The 21366-nt window shown below is 38.5% G+C and overlaps 1 protein-coding gene across 1 annotated transcript in view; it reads right to left on the bottom strand.

The window, feature by feature from the left end:
* Window positions 1-21366, bottom strand: part of LOC116582247 (centromere protein V-like protein 1) — a 65435-nt gene that overhangs the window by 9280 nt on the left and 34789 nt on the right. The window lies entirely within an intron of this gene.

The following is a 21366-nucleotide window of genomic DNA, read 5'->3' as shown; positions in this document are numbered from 1 at the left end:
GTACCTTGTTTTTCAGAAAGTTCCTTCTGTCTTCTCTGGATCCTCAGCAAGCTACTGTATCACTATCTCTCTAGTGTCTGCTCCTCATTAAGTTGTTGCTCCTCTGGGCACAGTGGTTTTCAACTGGTAAACAAGGATACCACTACTCTGCACTTGTAATGGAATCCTATCCTCCTTCTACCTTTTTACTCTAGAATGTGCCCTCATGATTCCCTAATTTCCTACAACACACAACAGATCAGAATATAACTTTTAATAAGATTTTACTGAAGATTACCAGGTTACGTGAGGCAAATATAATACAAAACACAATACAAAACTATTTCACAGGTCATATATTTTCTAGGTTCCAATGCTAGACTGGTTCCCTAGCACAGGCTGACTATAAATGGCCTAGGGACATCCTTCCATTCCCTATTCCCCACCACTACTAACAGCTGAGAGTACAGTTTCAAGTCTTGCACACACCGATTCCCATACCCATGCAGAAGAGAAAGCTTTTCCTGCAACTCAATCTCCAAACAGTACTTAAGGTATCTCAAATTTATAGTCTCAGAATCAAAGATGTGAGCCTGAAATTAATGGATCTAAGGACTAGAATGTGATGTGTTGGGGATGGAAACTCAGTTTTATATTATTCCAAAGCTCATGCTCTATATTAAGATGAACAGGACTGACAATATAGTGAATTTGGTGCTCCAACTTTTTCTGGATGGTAAATATGGGGATCCAAAAAGCCTACCCATAGTGCAAGAAGACTTAACACCTTTCCCTGTGTAAGCCTACACAGCAGTGTGAAGAAGCAGGCCAGGACCTCTGGAAGTTTAGATTTATTTGAGGCCTGTGCAAAGGGTATAGAGGGCTTAGGACAGGATTCATAACAATTCTCTTTTCCTTTTGTCTACCCACTCAAACTTAGACCTTGCTGGCTATTAAAAAGACATAAATAGACTGCAGAATCATTCTTAGTACATGTATCCTCCATCTTTTTCAAAAGTTCAGATTAGGTCACTTCTCTTCTTACCCATGGTTTTGCTTTCTAAAGTTTTACCCACAGTCAACCATGTTCCAGGAATAGATGACCGTTTGGACCTATCATCAGGTCAATGGTAGCCTAATGCTATATCACAATGCCTGCATAAGTCACCTGACTTTATTTCTTCATGTAGGCATTTTATCATCCACATCATCACAAGAAGTGCGAGTACAGTACAATAAGATATTTTGATGGACCACATTCTCATGTTATTATAGTATATTATTATAATTCTTGTATTTTAATACCAGTTCATCTCTTACTGTGCCTGATTTATAAATTAAACTTAATCATGTATATGTATGTATAGGAAAAACAGTATATGTAGGGTTTGGTACTATGCATGGTTTCAGGCACCCACTTGCGGGTCTTGGAACATATGCCCTGTGGGTAAGGAGGGATTACTGTACCTATTTTTGCTAAATGAAAGAAATCTTAAGAGAATTCTTGCTTTTGACAAAAGCAAAACAAACAAAAAACAATAATAGCATTCAGTGTTTGTTTTGTAGCAATTCCTTATAGGGCAGTGTGCACCCCAGCAACGAGAGTGGCCCCCACCAAGTTCTTTCCCTGTGAACTATACTCTGTATTTCTACATCAAGCCACAATAGCTTTGAACTGTGTCTGTAAGCATCTGTACTTTATTTCCCTTGCACTTATTAGATTAGCAAGATGTGTCTTAAGGTATCAGAAAAACCTAAGAGAAGTTATTTTTTGGGTCTAGGAACACTCAAAAATTTTTCCATATAAATTAATAGTAATTGTTTTTCTACTCTCTGCCAGCTTATGAAAGGTTTCATAGGAATGCTCTACTTTCAGATAGTGGGGAAATCTTATATATGGTACCAGCAATGGCATCTGTCTCCCTAGTGGACATTTTAGGAATTAGCCCAACCCTGGGTGTATTCTATTTAGATCAAAGAAACCTTTCCCAGGAACACCCTGTACCAAGAGCACCCCACTGTCCAAGTCTATTTAGAATTACCTATTTCTAATCCTGAATTAAGTATTAATATGTTCTATATAGGAAGAAAGATTCTCTATCATGTTCCAATCAGTAAAATTTTTAGTTAAGGTTGTGTTTTTTCATCTAATCTGATAGATAAGTAGGAAATTATTTGCATTAATCTAGTACTTCGATCCTTACTACTGAGCTCTAGCTGTGATAAACCAAACTATTCAGAACTTCAGAAATTTAGGCCAAGAATTCTGTTACCTCTAGAGGTACATGAATTGGGCAAATCTGACATGGCCCAGGTCTTCATGGAGCTCTCACTCTATTGGGGAGATAGGAAATAAAACAAGAAATCCCAACAAAATTGCCAAGTGTTTTTTTATGATAGTGGGAATTCAGTGGGCTCTGCCAGCACATAGTGGGGAACTAACCTAGTTTAGTTGGGTTGGGGGAAGATTCTCAGAGGAAATGCCATGTAACATGACACCAGAAGGATTGATAGCACTTAACTAGGAGAAATAATTGAGGTGGGGGTATTCCAGAAAGAGGAAAGAGCAGATAGGTCCTGGAAGCTAGGGAAAAGAACGGTGTTTTTAAGAATAGGAACTTGCTCATCATATCTATAATATAATCTGAAAGTGCAGAGAAGAAGAAAGGATCTTCTAGAGATGAAGCCAGTGGGGCAAGGAAAAGCCAGATTATTGAGGGTCTGATGCAACTTGTTCAGGGATTTGGGAGAGGAGTCATGACATCAATTTGTCTGAAAAGTAGAAAATTGTTTGAAAGGGAGAGGAGGTTGTGGAGATAGTCCAGTTGAGAAATGATAGTGACCTGAAAGTGTGTTGCTAGAAGTGAATATATTTTAGAAATATATAGGGCTTATAGGGGCATAAGGTGATTAATTGGATGTTGGAAATGAAAGAGAGGTGGGTATCTTTGATATATCTCACTGGAGCAACAGAGTTGATGATATCATTCCCTGGGACTGAGAAGATGATGAGATTAATTTTATAACTTAGTTTCTGTTGACTAAAGGATATTAACCTGGAGATGTCCAAAAGGCCAGAGATACACACTGATGCTGCTTAGAAAAGAAGAAAGAGCAGGAGGTGAAGGTTTTGGAGTCATCAGCAGATGGGAAGTAGATGAAGAGGTAGGTATAAACAAAGTCATCTGGGAGAGACTAGAGAGAGGACAATGAAGATCTCCCTAAGGAGTATCAACATTTAAGGATGGGTACAGGACTTCCAGAATGGTTGTGTGAGGATCTTGGTAGACCCATCCCCCTATGAAATACCATTTAATTGGTGACAATTATACACACACACATTTAAAGTCCCTGGAAATCATCATATCACACACATCAAGTGAATAAAGGTTTGTTCAAGAAAAAATACTAAATCTCTATAAAAATCGTAAGAATCAGTGGCATTTCAGCAATGCCATCTCCCCCAGCTCCATGTAACAATCTCTACTCGAGATATGGATGTGCCCAATAATATAGGGGCTCTCTATCCCTCCAGCTGTTAGTCTAGGGCTATGCCTTCTCCCCAGGAGGAGAAGGCCACCAGTGTCTCCTTTCCCCTGCAGGCCCATGTTGCAGAAGTGCTAATCCAAGCAAACCTGGGCTAGAGGACTAACTCCCAATTACAGAGTGAGGTCTCAGCCTTAGGCACGACAGGCCAAGAATAGTGGGATTCCACTCTCCTCTATCTCAGCACCTTTGTAGGGCAAAGTTTCTACATGGATACAGGCAAACTGAAATAACTAGGGACTACCTTCTTCCCCCAGAGTCCAGTGGTAGTTACTGCAGGAGAAGTGGCCTCTTATACCGACCCTCTGTTCCAGTACTGTTGTCTGGAGTTTCTGCCCAGGTGGAGAGGCAGGCCAAGAGAAATAAGCACAGCATCTTTGCTTGAAGGGACTGAATTTATTTGGAAAAGAGCCTAGAAAAATTAATGCCTAAGAGCATCATTGAAAACAATGGGAATCTTAATGGTGAGGAATTAAGAGGGGCCTGGTAGTTCCAGGATACTAGTAGCAACAAGGAAACAATACTATAAAACAACTAAACTAACATATATCTAAAGACCACTCTACCTAAGAACAACAAAATATTCATTCCTGTTAAGTAGATGGAAACTTCTCCAAAAGAGACCATAATCCTAGGCTATAAACATGCCTCAATGAATTTTAAAAGATTGAAATTAAACAAATTATGTTCTTCTCAAACTCAACACACACAAAACAGACAATCATATCAAAAAATGGGCGGAAGATATGAACAGACACTTCTCCAAAGAAGACATACAAATGGCTATCAGACACATGAAAAAATGTTCATCATCACTAGCCATCAGGGAGATTCAAATTAAAACCACATTGAGATATCACCTTACACCAGTTAGAATGGCCAAAATTCGCAAGACAGGAAACAACATGTGTTGGAGGGGATGTGAAGAAAGGGGAACCCTCTTCCACTGTTGGTGGGAATGCAAGTTGGTGCAGCCTCTTTGGAGAACAGTGTGGAGATTCCTCAAGAAATTAAAAATAGAACTTCCCTATGACCCTGCAATTGCACTCCTGGGTATTTACCCTAAAGATACAGATGTAGTGAAGAGAAGGGCCATCTGTACCCCCATGTTTATAGCAGCAATGGTCACGGTCACCAAACTGTGGAAAGAACCAAGATGCCCTTCAACGGATGAATGGATAAGGAAGATGTGGTCCATATACACTATGGAGTATTATGCCTCCATCAGAAAGGACGAATACCCAACTTTTGTATCAACATGGACAGGACTGGAAGAGATTATGCTGAGTGAAATAAGTCAATCGGAGAGAGTCAATTATCATATGGTTTCACTTATTTGTGGAGCATAACAAATAGCATGGAGGACATGGGGAGTTAGAGAGGAGAAGGGAGTTCGGGGAAGTTGGAAGGGGAGGTGAACCATGAGAGACTATGGACTCTGAAAAACAATCTGAGGGTTTTGAAGGGGCGGGGTGGTGGGAGGTTGGGCTACCAGGTGGTGGGTATTATAGAGGGCACGGATTGCATGGAGCACTGGGTGAGGTGCAAAAATAATGAATACTGTTATGCTGAAAATAAATAAAAAATAAATTTAAAAAAATTATGTTCTCTAACCAAAATGGAATTAACTTCAACAATAGAAATGTGGGAAACTTATGAATATGTGGCAATTGGGCAATACATTCCTAAATAACTAATGTGTCAAAGAAAAATTTCACAATGGAAATTGGAAAAAAACTCTGAGATAGATATAATCAAAAAACCAAAATTTGAGATGCAACTAAAGCAGAACCTAAAGGACAATTCATAATTATAAGTTCCTATAAAAAGAAGGCCAAAGTAAACACAAAGCAAGCAATAAAGAAGATGATATATGGGTTTCCTGGCTGGCTCAGTTGGTAGAGCATGTTATTGATCTCAGGGTTGTGAGTTCAAGCCCAACACTGGGTGTAGGGATCACTTTTTTTTAAAGAAGGTAATACAAAAGAATAGAATGAAAATTAAAATGAAAAATTATAAAATCAATGGAAAAAGTTGACTCTTTAAAATGATCAACAATCTGGGGTGCCTGGTTGGCTCAGTTGGTTGAGCATCTGACTCTTTGTTTTGGCTCAGGTCATGATCTGATGGTGAAATCAAGACCCACATCAGGCTCCACACTCAGCATGGAGTGTGCTTGAGATTCTCTGCCTCTCCCTCTCCTTCTGCCCCTCCCCTTCTCACTATCTCTCTGTTTCTCAAATAAATAAATAAAATCTTCAAAATAAAATAAAATAAAATAATCAACAATCTGCTTTGTTTCTTAAATTCCACATGTGAGTGAAATCATATGATATTTGTCTTTCTCTGACTTCTTTTACTTAATATAATACTCTCTAGCTCCATCCATACCATTGCAAATGACAAGATTTCATTCTTTTTTATGGCTGAGTAATGTTCTATTGTGTATATATATACCACATTTTTTTTTCTTTTTGAAGATTTTACTTTTATTTTTTGACAGACAGATCACAGTAGGCAGAGAGAAGGGGGGGAGAAGCTCCCCACTGAGCAGAGAGCCCAACGTGGGGCTCGATCCCAGGACCCTGAGATCATGACCTGAGCCTAAGGCAGAGGCTTTAACCCCCTAAGCCACCCAGGCACCCCTACCACATCTTTTTTATCCATTCATCAGTTGAGGGATACTTGGGTTGTTTCCATAATTTGACTGTTGTACATAATGCTCCTATAAACATCAAGGTACACGTATCCCTTTGAATTAGTATTTATGTATTCTTTGAGTAAATACCTAGTAATGTAATCGCTGGATCATAGGGTAGTTCTATTGTTTTTTTTTTTTTAAGGAACCTTCATGCCAATTTTTAGAGTGGCTCACCAGTTTGCATTCCCACCAACTGTACATGAGGGCTCCTTTCCCTCCACATCCTTGTCAACACCTGTTGTTTCTTATGTTGTTGATTTTAGCCATTCTGATAGGTGTGAGGTGGTATCTCATTGTAGTTTTGATTTGCATTTTCCTGATGATGAGTGATATTGAACATCTTTTCATGTGTCTGTTGGCCATCTGGATGTCTGCTCTGGAAACATATCTATTCATCTCCTTTGCCCACTTTTTAATTGGATTATTCATTTTGGGGGTGTTGAGCTTTAGAAGTTATTTATATATTTTGGATACTAATCCTTTATCAAGTATGTCCTTTGCAAATATCTTCTCCCACCCCATAGGTTGCCTTTTAGTTTTGTTGATTGTTTCCTTTGTTGTGCAAAAGCCTTTTATTTTAATGAAGTTCCGAATGTTTATTTTTGCTTTTGTTTACCTTGCTTCAGGAAACATATGTAGTAAGAAGTTGCTACAGCTGATGTCAAAGAGGTTACTGCCTCTGTTCTCTAGGATTTTGATGGTTTCCTGTCTCACATTTAGGTCTTTATTCCTTTTTGAATTAATTTTTGTGTGTGGTATAAGAAAGTAGTTCAGTTTCATTCTTTTGCATGTTGCTATCCAGTTTTCCCAACACCATTTGTTGAAGAGACTGTACTTTTCTAATTGCACAATCTTTCCTACCTTATTGAAATTAAATTGGTCATATAGTTGTGGGTTCATTTCTGGGTTTTCTGTTCTGTTCCAATGATCTATGTGTCTTTTTGTTGTTCTTGTTGTTGTTTTTGTTTTGTTTTGTTTTGCCAATACCATACTATCTTGATCACTACAGCTTTGTAATATAACTTGAAGTCCAGAATTGTGATTCCTCCACTTTTGCTTTTATTTTTCAAGGTTGCTTCAGCTGTTTGGGATCTTAAGGTTCCATACAAACTTTAGCATGGTTTGTTCCAGCTCTGTGAGATGCTGTTGGCATATGGATAGGGATTGCGTTAAAAGTGTAGATGTCGGTCAAGATGGCGGAGAAGTAGCAGGCTGAGACTGCTTCAGCTAGCCGGAGATCAGCTAGATAGCTTATCTAAAGATTGCAAACACCTGAAAATCCATCGGCAGATCGAAGAGAAGAAGAACAGCAATTCTGGAAACAGAAAAACAACCACTTTCTGAAAGGTAGGACCGGCGGAGAAGTGAATCCAAAGCGACGGGAAGATAGATCCCGGGGGGAAGGGCCGGCTCCCGGCAAGCGGCGGAGCAACCGCGCACAAAATCAGGACTTTTAAAAGTCTGTTCCGCTGAGGGACATCGCTCCAGAGGCTAAACCGGGGCGAAGCCCACGCGGGTTCAGCGTGGCCTCAGGTCCCGCAGGGTCACAGAAGGATCGGGGGTGTCTGAGTGTCGCAGACCTTGCGGGTATTGGTACGGGAAAGCCGGCTACAGAGACAGAGCCGACAGTAAGCTCACAGCGCGGCGTTACCTTGAACCGGTCGCAGGCTCGGTGAGCTCGGAGCGCGGCCAAAGGTCAGGCAGACGGGAGTAACTGGGCGCTGTTCTCTGAGGGCGCACTGAGGAGTGCGGCCCTGGGCTCTCGGCTCCTCCGGGCCGGAGACCAGGAGGCCGCCATTTGTATTCCCATCCTCCGGAACTCTACGGAAAGCACTCAGGGAACAAAAGCCCCTGAAAGCAAACCCGAGCGGATTACTCACCCGGGCCCTGGGTAAGGGCGGTGTAATTCCGCCTGCGGCAAAGACACTTGAGAATCACTACAACAGGCCCCTCCCCCAGAAGATCAACAAGAAATCCAGCCGAGACCAATTTCACCTACCAAGGAGTGAGGTTTCAATACCAAGGAGAGCAGCAGAATTCCAGAGGAGGAGAAAGCCAAGCACGGAACTCATGGCTTTTTCCCTGTGATTTTTTTTTTAGTCTTGCAGTTAATTTAATTTTTTTTCTTTTTCATTTTTTTTTTTTTCTCGCCTTCGGGTAAAATTTTTTTTTTTTAAACTGTTACCTTTTTCTTTTTTAACGATTTTTTACTAGTTTATCTAATATATATATTTTTTCTTTTTTACATTTTTCTTAGGTGTTTTCTTTTTTTAAAAATTCTTTTCTTTTCTTTTTTTTTTTCTTTTTTCTTTTTTTTTTCTTTCTTCCTTTTTGAACCTCTTTTTATCCCCTTTCTCCCCCCTCACAATTTTGGATCTCTTCTAATTTGGTTAAAGCATTTTTTCCTGGGGTTGTTGCCACCCTTTTAGTATTTTACTTGCCCCTTCATATACTCTTATCTGGACAAAATGACAAGACGGAAAAATTCAACACAAAAAAAAGAACAAGAGGCAGTACCGAAGGCTAGGGACCTAATCAATACAGGCATTGGTAATATGTCAGATCTAGAGTTCAGAATGACAATTCTCAAGGTTCTAGCCGGGCTTGAAAAAGGCATGGAAGATATTAGAGAAACCCTCTCGAGAGATATAAAAGCCCTTTCTGGAGAAATAAAAGAACTAAAATCTAACCAAGTTGAAATCAAAAAAGCTATTAATGAGGTGCAATCAAAAATGGAGGCTCTCACTGCTAGGATAAATGAGGCAGAAGAAAGAATTAGTGATATAGAAGACCAAATGACAGAGAATAAAGAAGCTGAGCAAAAGAGGGACAAACAGCTACTGGACCATGAGGGGAGAATTCGAGAGATAAGTGACACCATAAGACGAAACAACATTAGAATAATTGGGATTCCAGAAGAAGAAGAAAGAGAGAGGGGAGCAGAAGGTATACTGGAGAGAATTATTGGGGAGAATTTCCCCAATATGGCAAAGGGAACGAGCATCAAAATTCAGGATGTTCAGAGAACGCCCCTCAAAATCAATAAGAATAGGCCCACACCCCGTCACCTAATAGTAAAATTTACAAGTCTCAGTGACAAAGAGAAAATCCTGAAAGCAGCCCAGGAAAAGAAGTCTGTAACATACAATGGTAAAAATATTAGATTGGCAGCTGACTTATCCAAGAGACCTGGCAGGCCGGAAAGAGCTGGCATGATATTTTCAGAGCACTAAACGAGAAAAACATGCAGCCAAGAATACTATATCCAGCTAGGCTATCATTGAAAATAGAAGGAGAGATTAAAAGCTTCCAGGACAAACAAAAACTGAAAGAATTTGCAAACACCAAACCAGCTCTACAGGAAATATTGAAAGGGGTCCTCTAAGCAAAGAGAGAGCCTACAAATGGTAGATCAGAAAGGAACAGAGAACATATACAGTAACAGTCACCTTACAGGCAATACAATGGCACTAAATTCATATCTCTCAATAGTTACCCTGAATGTTAATGGGCTAAATGCCCCTGTCAAAAGACACAGGGTATCAGAATGGATAAAAAAACAAAACCCATCTATATGTTGCCTCCAAGAAACTCATTTTAAGCCCGAAGACACCTCCAGATTTAAAGTGAGGGGGTGGAAAAGAATTTACCATGCTAATGGACATCAGAAGAAAGCAGGAGTGGCAATCCTTATATCAGATCAATTAGATTTTAAGCCAAAGACTATAATAAGAGATGAGGAAGGACACTATATCATACTCAAAGGGTCTGTCCAACAAGAAGATTTAACAATTTTAAATATCTATGCCCCCAACGTGGGAGCAGCCAACTATATAAACCAATTAATAACAAAATCAAAGAAATACATCAACAATAATACAATAATAGTAGGGGACTTAACACTCCCCTCACTGAAATGGACAGATCATCCAAGCAAAAGATCAGCAAGGAAATAAAGGCCTTAAACGGCACACTGGACCAGATGGACATCACAGATATATTCAGAATATTTCATCCCAAAGCAACAGAATACACATTCTTCTCTAGTGCACATGGAACATTCTCCAGAATAGATCACATCCTCGGTCCTAAATCAGGACTCAACCGGTATCAAAAGATTGGGATCATTCCCTGCATATTTTTAGACCACAATGCTCTAAAGCTAGAACTCAACCACAAAAGGAAGTTTGGAAAGAACCCAAATACATGGAGACTAAACAGCATCCTTCTAAAGAATGAATGGGTCAACCGGGAAATTAAAGAAGAATTGAAAAAAATCATGGAAACAAATGATAATGAAAATACAACGGTTCAAAATCTGTGGGACACAACAAAGGCAGTCCTGAGAGGAAAATATATAGCGGTACAAGCCTATCTCAAGAAACAAGAAAGGTCTCAGGTACACAACCTAACCCTACACCTAAAGGAGCTGGAGAAAGAACAAGAAAGAAACCCTAAGCCCAGCAGGAGAAGAGAAATCATAAAGATCAGAGCAGAAATCAATGAAACAGAAACCAAAAAAACAATAGAACAAATCAACGAAACTAGGAGCTGGTTCTTTGAAAGAATTAATAAAATTGATAAAACCCTGGCCCGACTTATCAAAAAGAAAAGAGAAAGGACCCAAATAAATAAAATCATGAATGAAAGAGGAGAGATCACAACTAACACCAAAGAAATACAAACTATTATAAGAACATACTATGAGCAACTCTACGCCAATAAATTTGACAATCTGGAAGAAATGGGTGCATTCCTAGAAACATATAAACTACCACAACCGAACCAGGAAGAAATAGAAAGCCTGAACAGACCCATAACCAGTAAGGAGATTGAAACAGTCATTAAAAATCTCCAAACAAACAAAAGCCCAGGGCCAGACCGCTTCCCGGGGGAATTCTACCAAACATTTAAAGAAGAACTAATTCCTATTCTCCTGAAACTGTTCCAAAAAGTAGAAATGGAAGGAAAACTTCCAAACTCATGTTATGAGGCCAGCATCACCTTGATCCCAAAACCAGACAAGGATCCCACCAAAAAAGAGAGCTATAGACCGATATCCTTGATGAACACAGATGCGAAAATACTCAACAAAATACTAGCCAATAGGATTCAACAGTACATTAAAAAGATTATTCACCACAACCAAGTGGGATTTATTCCAGGGCTGCAAGGTTGGTTCAACATCCGCAAATCAGTCAATGTGATACAACACATCAATAAAAGAAAGAACAAGAACCATATGATACTCACAATAGATGCTGAAAAAGCATTTGACAAAGTACAGCATCCCTTCCTGATCAAAACTCTTCAAAGTGTAGGGAGAGAGGGCACATACCTCAATATCATCAAAGCCATCTATGAAAAACCCACCGCAAATATCATTCTCAATGGAGAAAAACTGAAAGCTTTTCCACTAAGGTCAGGAACACGCCAGGGATGTCCATTATCACCACTGCTATTCAACATAGTACTAGAGGTCCTAGCCTCAGCAATCAGACAACAAAAGGAAATTAAAGGCATCCAGATCGGCAAAGAAGAAGAAATTATCACTCTTCGCAGATGATATGATACTATATGTGGAAAACCCAAGACTCCACTCCAAAACTGCTAGAACTTATACAGGAATTCAGTAAAGTGTCAGGATATAAAATCAATGCACAGAAATCAGTTGCATTTCTCTACACCAACAGCAAGACAGAAGAAAGAGAAATTAAGGAGTCCATCCCATTTACAATTGAACCCAAAACCATAAGATACCTAGGAATAAACCTAACCAAAGAGACACAGAATCAATACTCAGAAAACTATAAAGTACTCATGAAAGAAATTGAGGAAGACACAAAGAAATGGAAAAATGTTCCATGCTCCTGGATTGGAAGAATAAATATTGTGAAAATGTCTATGCTACCTAAAGCAATCTACACATTTAATGCAATTCTATCAAAGTACCATCCATCTTTTTCAAAGAAATGGAACAAATAATGCTAAAATTTATATGGAACCAGAAAAGACCTCGAATAGCCAAAGGGATATTGAAAAAGAAAGCCAACGTTGGTGGCATCACAATTCCGGACTTCAAGCTCTATTACAAAGCTGTCGTCATCAAGACAGCATGGTACTGGCACAAAAACAGACACATAGATCAATGGAACAGAATAGAGAGCCCAGAAATAGACCCTCAACTCTACGGTCAACTAATCTTCGACAAAGCAGGAAAGAATGTCCAATGGAAAAAAGACAGCCTCTTCAATAAATGGTGCTGGGAAAATTGGACAGCCACATGCAGAAAAATGAAATTGGACCATTTCCTTACACCACACACAAAAATAGACTCAAAATGGATGAAGGACCTCAATGTGCGAAAGGAATCCATCAAAATCCTTGAGGAGAACACAGGCAGCAACCTCTTTGACCTCTGCCGCAGCAACATCTTCCTAGGAACAACGCAAAAGGCAAGGGAAGCAAGGGCAAAAATGAACTATTGGGATTTCATCAAGATCAAAAGCTTTTGCACAGCAAAGGAAACAGTTAACAAAATCAAAAGACAACTGACAGAATGGGAGAAGATATTTGCAAACGACATATCAGATAAAGGACTAGTGTCCAGAATCTATAAAGAACTTAGCAAACTCAACACCCAAAGAACAAATAATCCAATCAAGAAATGGGCAGAGGACATGAACAGACATTTCTGCAACGAAGACATCCAGATGGCCAACAGACACATGAAAAAGTGCTCCATATCACTCGGCATCAGGGAAATACAAATCAAAACCACAATGAGATATCACCTCACACCAGTCAGAATGGCTAAAATTCACAAGTCAGGAAATGACAGATGTTGGCGAGGATGCGGAGAAAGGGGAACCCTCCTACACTGTTGGTGGGAATGCAAGCTGGTGCAGCCACTCTGGAAAACAGCATGGAGGTTCCTCAAAATGTTGAAAATAGAACTGCCCTATGACCCAGCAATTGCACTATTGGGTATTTACCCGAAGGATACAAATGTAGTGATCCAAAGGGGCACATGCACCCGAATGTTTATAGCAGCAATGTCCACAATAGCCAAACTATGGAAAGAACCTAGATGTCCATCAACAGATGAATGGATCAAGAAGATGTGGTATATATACACAATGGAATACTATGCAGCCATCAAAAGAAATGAAATCTTGCCATTTGCGACAACATGGATGGAACTAGAGCGTATCATGCTTAGTGAAATAAGTCAAGCAGAGAAAGACAACTATCATATGATCTCCCTGATATGAGGAAGTGGTGATGCAACCTGGGGGCTTAAGTGGGTAGGAGAAGAATAAATGAAACAAGATGGGATTGGGAGGGAGACAAACCATAAGTGACTCTTAATCTCACAAAACAAACTGAGGGTTGCTGGGGGGAGGGTGTTTGGGAGAAGGGGGTGGGATTATGGACATTGGGGAGGGTATGTGCTTTGGTGAGTGCTGTGAAGTGTGTAAACCTGGTGATTCACAGACCTGTACCCCTGGGGATAAAAATATATGTTTATAAAAAATAAAAAATTAATTAAAAAAAAGTGTAGATGTCTTTGGGCAGCATAGACATTTTAACAATATTTGTTCTTCTAATCCATGAACGTGGAATGTCTTTCCATTTCTTTGTGTCATCCTCAATTTCTTCATAAATGTATTATAGTTCTCAAGAGTATAGGTCTTGGGGCACCTGGGTTGCTCAGTGGGTTAAGCCTCTGCCTTCAGCTCAGGTCATGATCCCAGGGTCCTGGGATCGAGCCCGGCATCGGGCTCTCTGCTCAGCAGGGAGCCTGCTTCCTCCTCTCTCTCTGCCTGCCTCTCTGCCTACTTGTGATCTCTGTCTGTCAAATAAACAAATAAAATCTTAAAAAATAAAGAGTACAGGTTTTTCACCTCTTCAGTTAAGTATATTCCTAACTATCTTATTTTTGTGTGTGTGCAGTTGTAAATGGGATGGATCCCTTGATTTCTCTTTCTGCTGCCACATTATTGGTGTATAGAAATGTAACAGACTTCTGTGCATTGATTTTATGTCCTATGACTGAATTCATGTTATGAGCTATAGCAATTTTTGGTGTAGCCTTTGATGTTTTCTATATATAGTAGTATCATGTATCTTCAAGGAGTGAAAGTTTTACTTCTTCCTTTTGCTTTGGATGCCTTTTATTTCTTTTATTGAAAGATTTTATTTATTTATTTGAGAGAGTGAGCAAGCTAGCACAAACAAGGAGGTCAGAGGGAGAAGCAGACTCCCCACTTAGTGGGGAGCTGGATGTGGGGCTTGATCCCAGGACTCTGAGATTATGACCTGAGCCAAAGGCAGCCGCTTAACTGACTGAGCCACCCAGGTGCCCCTGGATGCCATTTATTTATTTATTTATTTATTTATTTATTTTGTCTGATTGCTTTGGCTAGGACTTTTAGAACTATGTTAAATAACAATGGTAAGAGTGGACATCCCTGTCTTATTCCTGACCATAGAGGAAAAGCCGTCAGTTTATCCCCACTGAGGATGATATTACCTCTGCGTTTTTCATAGATGGCCTTCATTATGTTGAGGTATGTTCCCTCTAAAACTACTTTGTTGAGTGTCTTTGTCATGAATGGGTGTTGTACTTTGTCAAATGCTTTTTCTGCATCCATTGAAATTATCATATGGGGGGAAAAAAAAAGAAAACTCAATAAACAGACTCTTAACTAAAGAGAGCAAACTAATGGTTGCCAGTGAGGAAGTGAGTGGGGAAAATGTGTTAAATAGGTGGTGGAGATTAAGAAGTACACTTGTGATGAGCACTGAGTTGGGAAGTGTTGAACCACTATATTGTACAGCTGAAACTAATATTACATTGTATGTTACCTGGAGTTTAAATAAAAACTTTAAAAAAATTGAATGATCAATAATCTGTATTTTATCCAGAATATTAAGGATTTACAAATCAATAATAAATAAAATAAATAATTAAATTAAAATTTTAAAAATGGGCAAAGGATTTAAAAAGACATTTCTCCAAAGAAATATACAAGTGGACAATAAGTATATGAAAAGATGCCCTACATTATTAGTTATTAGGGAAATACAAATCAAAAATCACAATGAGAAACCACATCTCACCCACCAGAATGACTGTAATCAAAAAGACTAAATATAGGGGTGCCTGAGTGGCTCACTGGGTTAAAGCCTCTGCCTTCAGCTCAGGTCATGATCCCAGGGTCCTGGGATCAAGCCCCACATCTGGCTCTCTGCTCAGCAGGGAGCCTGCTTCCCTTCCTCTCTCTCTCTATCTGCCTCTCTGCCTACTTGTGATTTCTGCCTGTCAAATAAATTAATAAAAATATATTTTTTAAAAAGACTAAAAATAACAAGTGCTGGTGAGGATGCGGAGAAATTGGAGCTCTCATGTGTAAAATTTCACTACCATTTTGGAAAATAGTTTGGCAGTTCTTTTAAATGTTGAGCATAGTTACCACATGACCCAACAATTTTGCTAGGTATAGTTTAGCAAGATAAATGAAAATATAGTCTACAGAACATTTGTTCATGAATATCTATAGCAATGTTATTCATAATTGCCAAAAATGAAAACAACTGATGAATGTGTAAATAAAACATAGTATATCTACACAATGAGAGAATATTCAGCGATAAAAGGGAAGGGAATATTATATCATTACATTGATGAACAAGAAGCCAGACCTAATACATTATATACAGTGTGATTTCTTTATATGTAATATCTAGTATGGGCAAATCCATGTAACCAAAAAGTAGATTAATGGTTGCCATGGCTGAAAGAAATGAGAATGGAGATTGACCCCAAATATGTATAAGATTTCTTTTTGCCATGAAGAAGATATTCTAAAATTAGATTATGATGATAGTTGCACAGCTCTGTAAATGCACTAACAACCATTGAATTATACACTTTAAATGGGTGAAGATTATGTTATGTAATTTATATATTAATAAAACTTACAAATTTTTGGAATAGGCAGGAGTGCATATAAAGGGATCCTCAAAAAAGGAGTGGTCATCAAAATAACAGGGAAACCTGGAGAAAGTAAAGTCACAGAATCAAGGATATACAACATTTCAAGGAGGGAGTTGTAAGGCATATGGAGTGTTACAATGACAGTGACATAGAAAAGATCGTTAAAGAGAACTATCTTAATAGAGTGGTAGGTTGGGAAGGCAGATGACAGTGAGTTGAATGAGTGGCAGATAAAGAATGAGATTCAGTGAGTCTAAATAATTCACTTGAGTAGTTTGACTGTGAAGTAGAAGAGAGAAATGGAATGGTAGTTCAAAGGTGATGTTATATAGAAGGAGAGTTTTACTGTATTCAAAGTGACACTTAGATGCCCTTATTTGTTGAGAGGAGCCGGTAGAGAGGCAAATCCTGAAGACATAGGAAAATCTGGCAATCAGTGGAACAAGAGCCTGAGAGAGATGTAGGATTTGTGATGTGAAGCACAGAGAAGGAACTTATCTCAGACTGGGGGAAGACTACCTCTTCTATTGCACCTGGACGGAAGGAGGAAAGGCAGGATTAGGGTATAAGGAAGGTTGTGTGTTTGTGTTATGAAATTGAAGTATGTTATACTCGAGAGATTTGTTTTCCTTGGAAAGGTAAGTGTCAGAGTCATTTGCTGAGCGTGAGGAGAAAATGCATAAGATAAATGGTTAGGAGAAAGGGGAGCAGAATTGATGTAGCTCTATCAAAAAGATGAAAGAGAACTGACAGAAAATGGAACAAGATTTCTAGGCAGTAGTGAGGGCCCCCGGTGAGGTTAGAAAACACTTGTGTGGTGACAAGTCGCTACAGACCTATAGAAACTCTATTTAATGCAATCCTGTTTTTATTTTTTTTAATTTCAATTTTTATTTTTTAAATTATTTTAATTATTTTTATTAACATGTAATGTATTATTAGCCCCTGTACCTATTAGGTCTGTGAATCATCAGGCTTACACATTTCATAGTACTCCCCATGGCACATACCCTCCCCAATGTCCATCACCCAACCACCCTCTCCCCACCCCCACCACCCCAGCAGCCCTTAATTTGTTTTGTGAGATTAAGAGTCTCTTATGGTTTGTCTCCCTCCCAATCCTTTTTTTTTCATTTTTTTCCTTCCCTAACACCCAAAACCCTTCCCTGTCTCTCAAATTCCTTATATCAGAGAGATCATATGATAATTGTCTTTCTCTGATTGACTTATTTCGCTAAGCATAATACCCTCTAGTTCCATCCATGTCATCACAAATGGCAAGATTTCATTTCTTTTGATGGCTGCATATTCCATTATTTATATATACCACATCTTCTCTATCCATTCATCTGTTGATGGACATCTAGGTTCTTTCCATAGTTTGGCTATTGTGGACATTGCTGCTATAAACATTCGGATGCACGTGCCCCTTCGGATCACTACATTTGTATCTTTAAGGGTAAATACCCAGTAGTGCAATTGCTAGGTTGTAGGGTAGCTCTATTTTCAATTTTTTGAGGAACCTCCATGCTGTTTTCCAGAGTGGCTACACCAGCTTGCATTCCCACCAACAGTGTAGGAGGGTTCTCCTTTCTCTGCATCCTCGCCAAAATCTGTTGTTTCCTGACTCATTAATTTTAGCCATTCTGACTGATGTGAGGTGGTATCTCATTGTGGTTTTGATTTGTATTTCCCTGATACCCAATGATGTGGAGCACTTTTTCATGTGTCTGTTAGCCATCCGGTTGTCTTCTTTGCAGAAATGTCTGTTCATGTCCTCTGCCCATTTCTTGATTGGATTATTTGTTCTTTGGGTGTTGAGTTTGATAAGTGCTTTATAGATTTTTGGATACTAGCCCTTTATCTGATATGTCATTTGCAAATATCTTCTCCCTGTCAGTTGTCTTTTGGTTTTGTTGACTGTTTCATCAATAAAAGAAAGAACAAGAACCATATGATACTCTCAATAGATGCTGAAAAAGCATTTGACAAAGTACAGCATCCCTTCCTGATCAAAACTCTTCAAAGTGTAGGGAGAGAGGGCACATACCTCAATATCATCAAAGCCATCTATGAAAAACCCACCACAAATATCATTCTCAATGGAGAAAAACTGAAAGCTTTTCCGCTAAGGTCAGGAACACGCCAGGGATGTCCATTATCACCACTGCAATTCAACATAGTACTAGAGGTCCTAGCCTCAGCAATCAGACAACAAAAGGAAATTAAAGGCATCCAAATTGGCAAAGAAGAAGTCAAATTATCACTCTTCGCAGATGATATGATACTATATGTGGAAAACCCAAGACTCCACTCCAAAACTGCTAGAACTTGTACAGGAATTCAGTGAAGTGTCAGGATATAAAATCAATGCGCAGAAATCAGTTGCATTTCTCTACACCAACAGCAAGACAGAAGAAAGAGAAATTAAGGAGTCAATCCCATTTACAATCGCACCCAAAACCATAAGATACCTAGGAATAAACCTAACCAAAGAGGCACAGAATCTATATCCTTGTAATCCTGTTTTTAAATGAAAAACCAAACAAACTTTTACTGCTTCCACTCTAAAAACATTACCTCTATTTGAATATATTTTATCTGTTATTTAGATTTTGTACTTTACCTGTTTCTGGAAGCTCAAAATCCACATATTCAAAGTCCGTCTCACAACTAGTCCTAATAGCACTCTGCCAGAGGATAGGACATTTATGTGCCTGGTTCCAAAGGGCAGTAGGATGAAGAGAAAGTCAGACAGGGGGAATATTAGTGGGATTTAAGAAGGAGAAGAGAAGAACAAACTTTGAGATCTCAGGTCTTATCATGACCCTTAGTATGGGGGACACATACTCAGCAGGGCAACTCATGGTGCCATGTACCAAAGCTTCTGTGCAGCTTCTCTGGTCATAGGAAGCTGACCCTTCTTGAGGACCACATTTGAAAGATCAGATACCTACCGATAAGTAGTCCTGAGTAAGCCATGCTACTGTCTCTGTCAGTCACAGTTTAGTGGGTGAGTCAGACAAGTTGTTCAGTGAACTATAAGAGTCACAGTGGAATTCCATTTTAAAGATAAAGGAATTCTAAACTATGAAGACATGCCATGCCATTTTTTAAAATTAGGATTTTAGATGAGACTATAATGGCATAATAGCAGTTACTATTTGTTACTTTCATATCCTATGAGATTTTCAAAACTTTAAATTATGTATTTTTAATATTTTTAGCAAACTTATAGTATGTTTGTACGACATATAGTACAAACATATAGTGCTGTACACCAGGTATTATTTTGTACTACTTAACATATTAAGTAGTTGAATTTTCATAAAAACCTGTGAGGTTGGAACTACTCTTTAATATACCATTTTATAGATGAGCATACTGGAGGGTTAAAATTTGCTTACTCTCATATAGCAATAAGATGAAGCACTGAATTTCTAACCCAGGCTATCTGACCCTAGAGTTTCTATTCTCAACCACTGTGCTATACTATGTCTTGTAATGCTTTTTAAAATTATATCAATAATGTTGGGCAAACATACATATTGCCCTTTATATTTCACAAAATATCTCCATGCATATTATGGCATCTAATCCTCACATCATCTCTGAGAAGTAATTTTTTACCCAAAATTTTACATAAGGGGAAACCAAGAACCAGAGAGGGAATTTCACTATAGACAAAGGTCATAAATTGTTGAAAATATACACATGCATGAACATATGGTTATCACAGTTTTCTTACCAAGGCCAGTGTATTGCATAGAGATAAATAAGAAGGATGGAAAAGAGAGAAAGGGTTTAGTTTTCGTTTTATTTTTTTCATTCTATTATACTACTACCAGATACCAAATACCCAAAAGGGGAGGGGGAAATAATTCAAGAGTTACTATAAGCCACCTTTCTGGAGTCTCACATGAGGTATGTTTTTAATTGGCCCTTTAAAATGTATACTCACTAAAAAAGGATAATGGTTTAACATATGCTTTTGAGCAGGATTTTTATAACATTCCATGTCCAGTTTTCATTGATGTGAATAATCAACTGGATGGTCTTTCAGGGGAGGAAATTCTAGGATCATTAAAAACATCCATATTATATTGTTATTTGATTGGATTTTGAGAAGGCATTAAGTTAAAATTGTTTTTTAGAGTGAGTGAAACAGAAGGAGATTGAATCAGTAATACAAAACCTCCAAACAAAGAAAAGCGCAGGACCAGATGATGGCTTCAATGGCGAATTCTAATAATTTTAAGAAAAATTAATTCTAGTCCTCAAATTCTTCCAAAAAATTGAAGAAGTAATATTTCTAAACTCATTTTTATGAGGCTATCATACCATATCCAGATATGGATACAAGAAAAGAAAACTGCCAATCAACATCCCTGACAATTATAGTTGCAAAATTTCTCAACAAAATACTAGCAAACTAAATTGAATAACACATTAAAATTTTCATACACTAAAATCTAGTGAGATTTATTCCTGAGATACAGGATGATTCAACATATGCAAATCAGTAAATGTAATACACCACATTAATGGAATGAAAGATAAAGAAATATAATTATCTCAATAGATACAGAAGGAGGATTTGAAAAAGTTCAAGATTCTTTCATGAAAAAAATCCCTTAACACAGTGGGTATAGAAGGAATGTATCTCAACATAACATATGGCTAACATCATATTCAATTGTGAAAGTTTGAAAGCTTTTCCTCTAAGATGAGGAAAACAAGGATGCCCACTCTTAAAACTCCTATTCAATATAGTAGTGTAGGTCCTACTCAGAGCAACAAGGCAAGAACAAGAAATCAAAAGCATCCAAATTGGAAAAGAAGAAGTAAAATTTTCTTTGTTTGCAGATGACATGATTTTATACATAGGAAACCCTTAAAGAATCCACCAAAAAACTGTTAGAACTAACCAAAAAATTCAATAAAGTTTAAGGATACAGATTATGAGACTGACGCGCTGCCTACTGCGCTAAGGAGGAGGACATGGGGGATTAGAGAGAAGGGAGTTGGGGGAAATTGGAAGGGGAGGTGAACCATGAGAGACTATGGACTCTGAAAAACAATCTGAGGGGTTTGAATTGGCGGGGGGGTGGGAGGTTGGGGTACCAGGTGGTGGGTA

This window comes from Mustela erminea, chromosome X (genome assembly GCF_009829155.1).
Source record: "Mustela erminea isolate mMusErm1 chromosome X, mMusErm1.Pri, whole genome shotgun sequence".
Lineage (NCBI taxonomy): Eukaryota > Metazoa > Chordata > Mammalia > Carnivora > Mustelidae > Mustela > Mustela erminea.
Note: the sequence above shows the minus strand (reverse complement) of the source record. Positions and strands in the feature narration are given on the sequence as shown.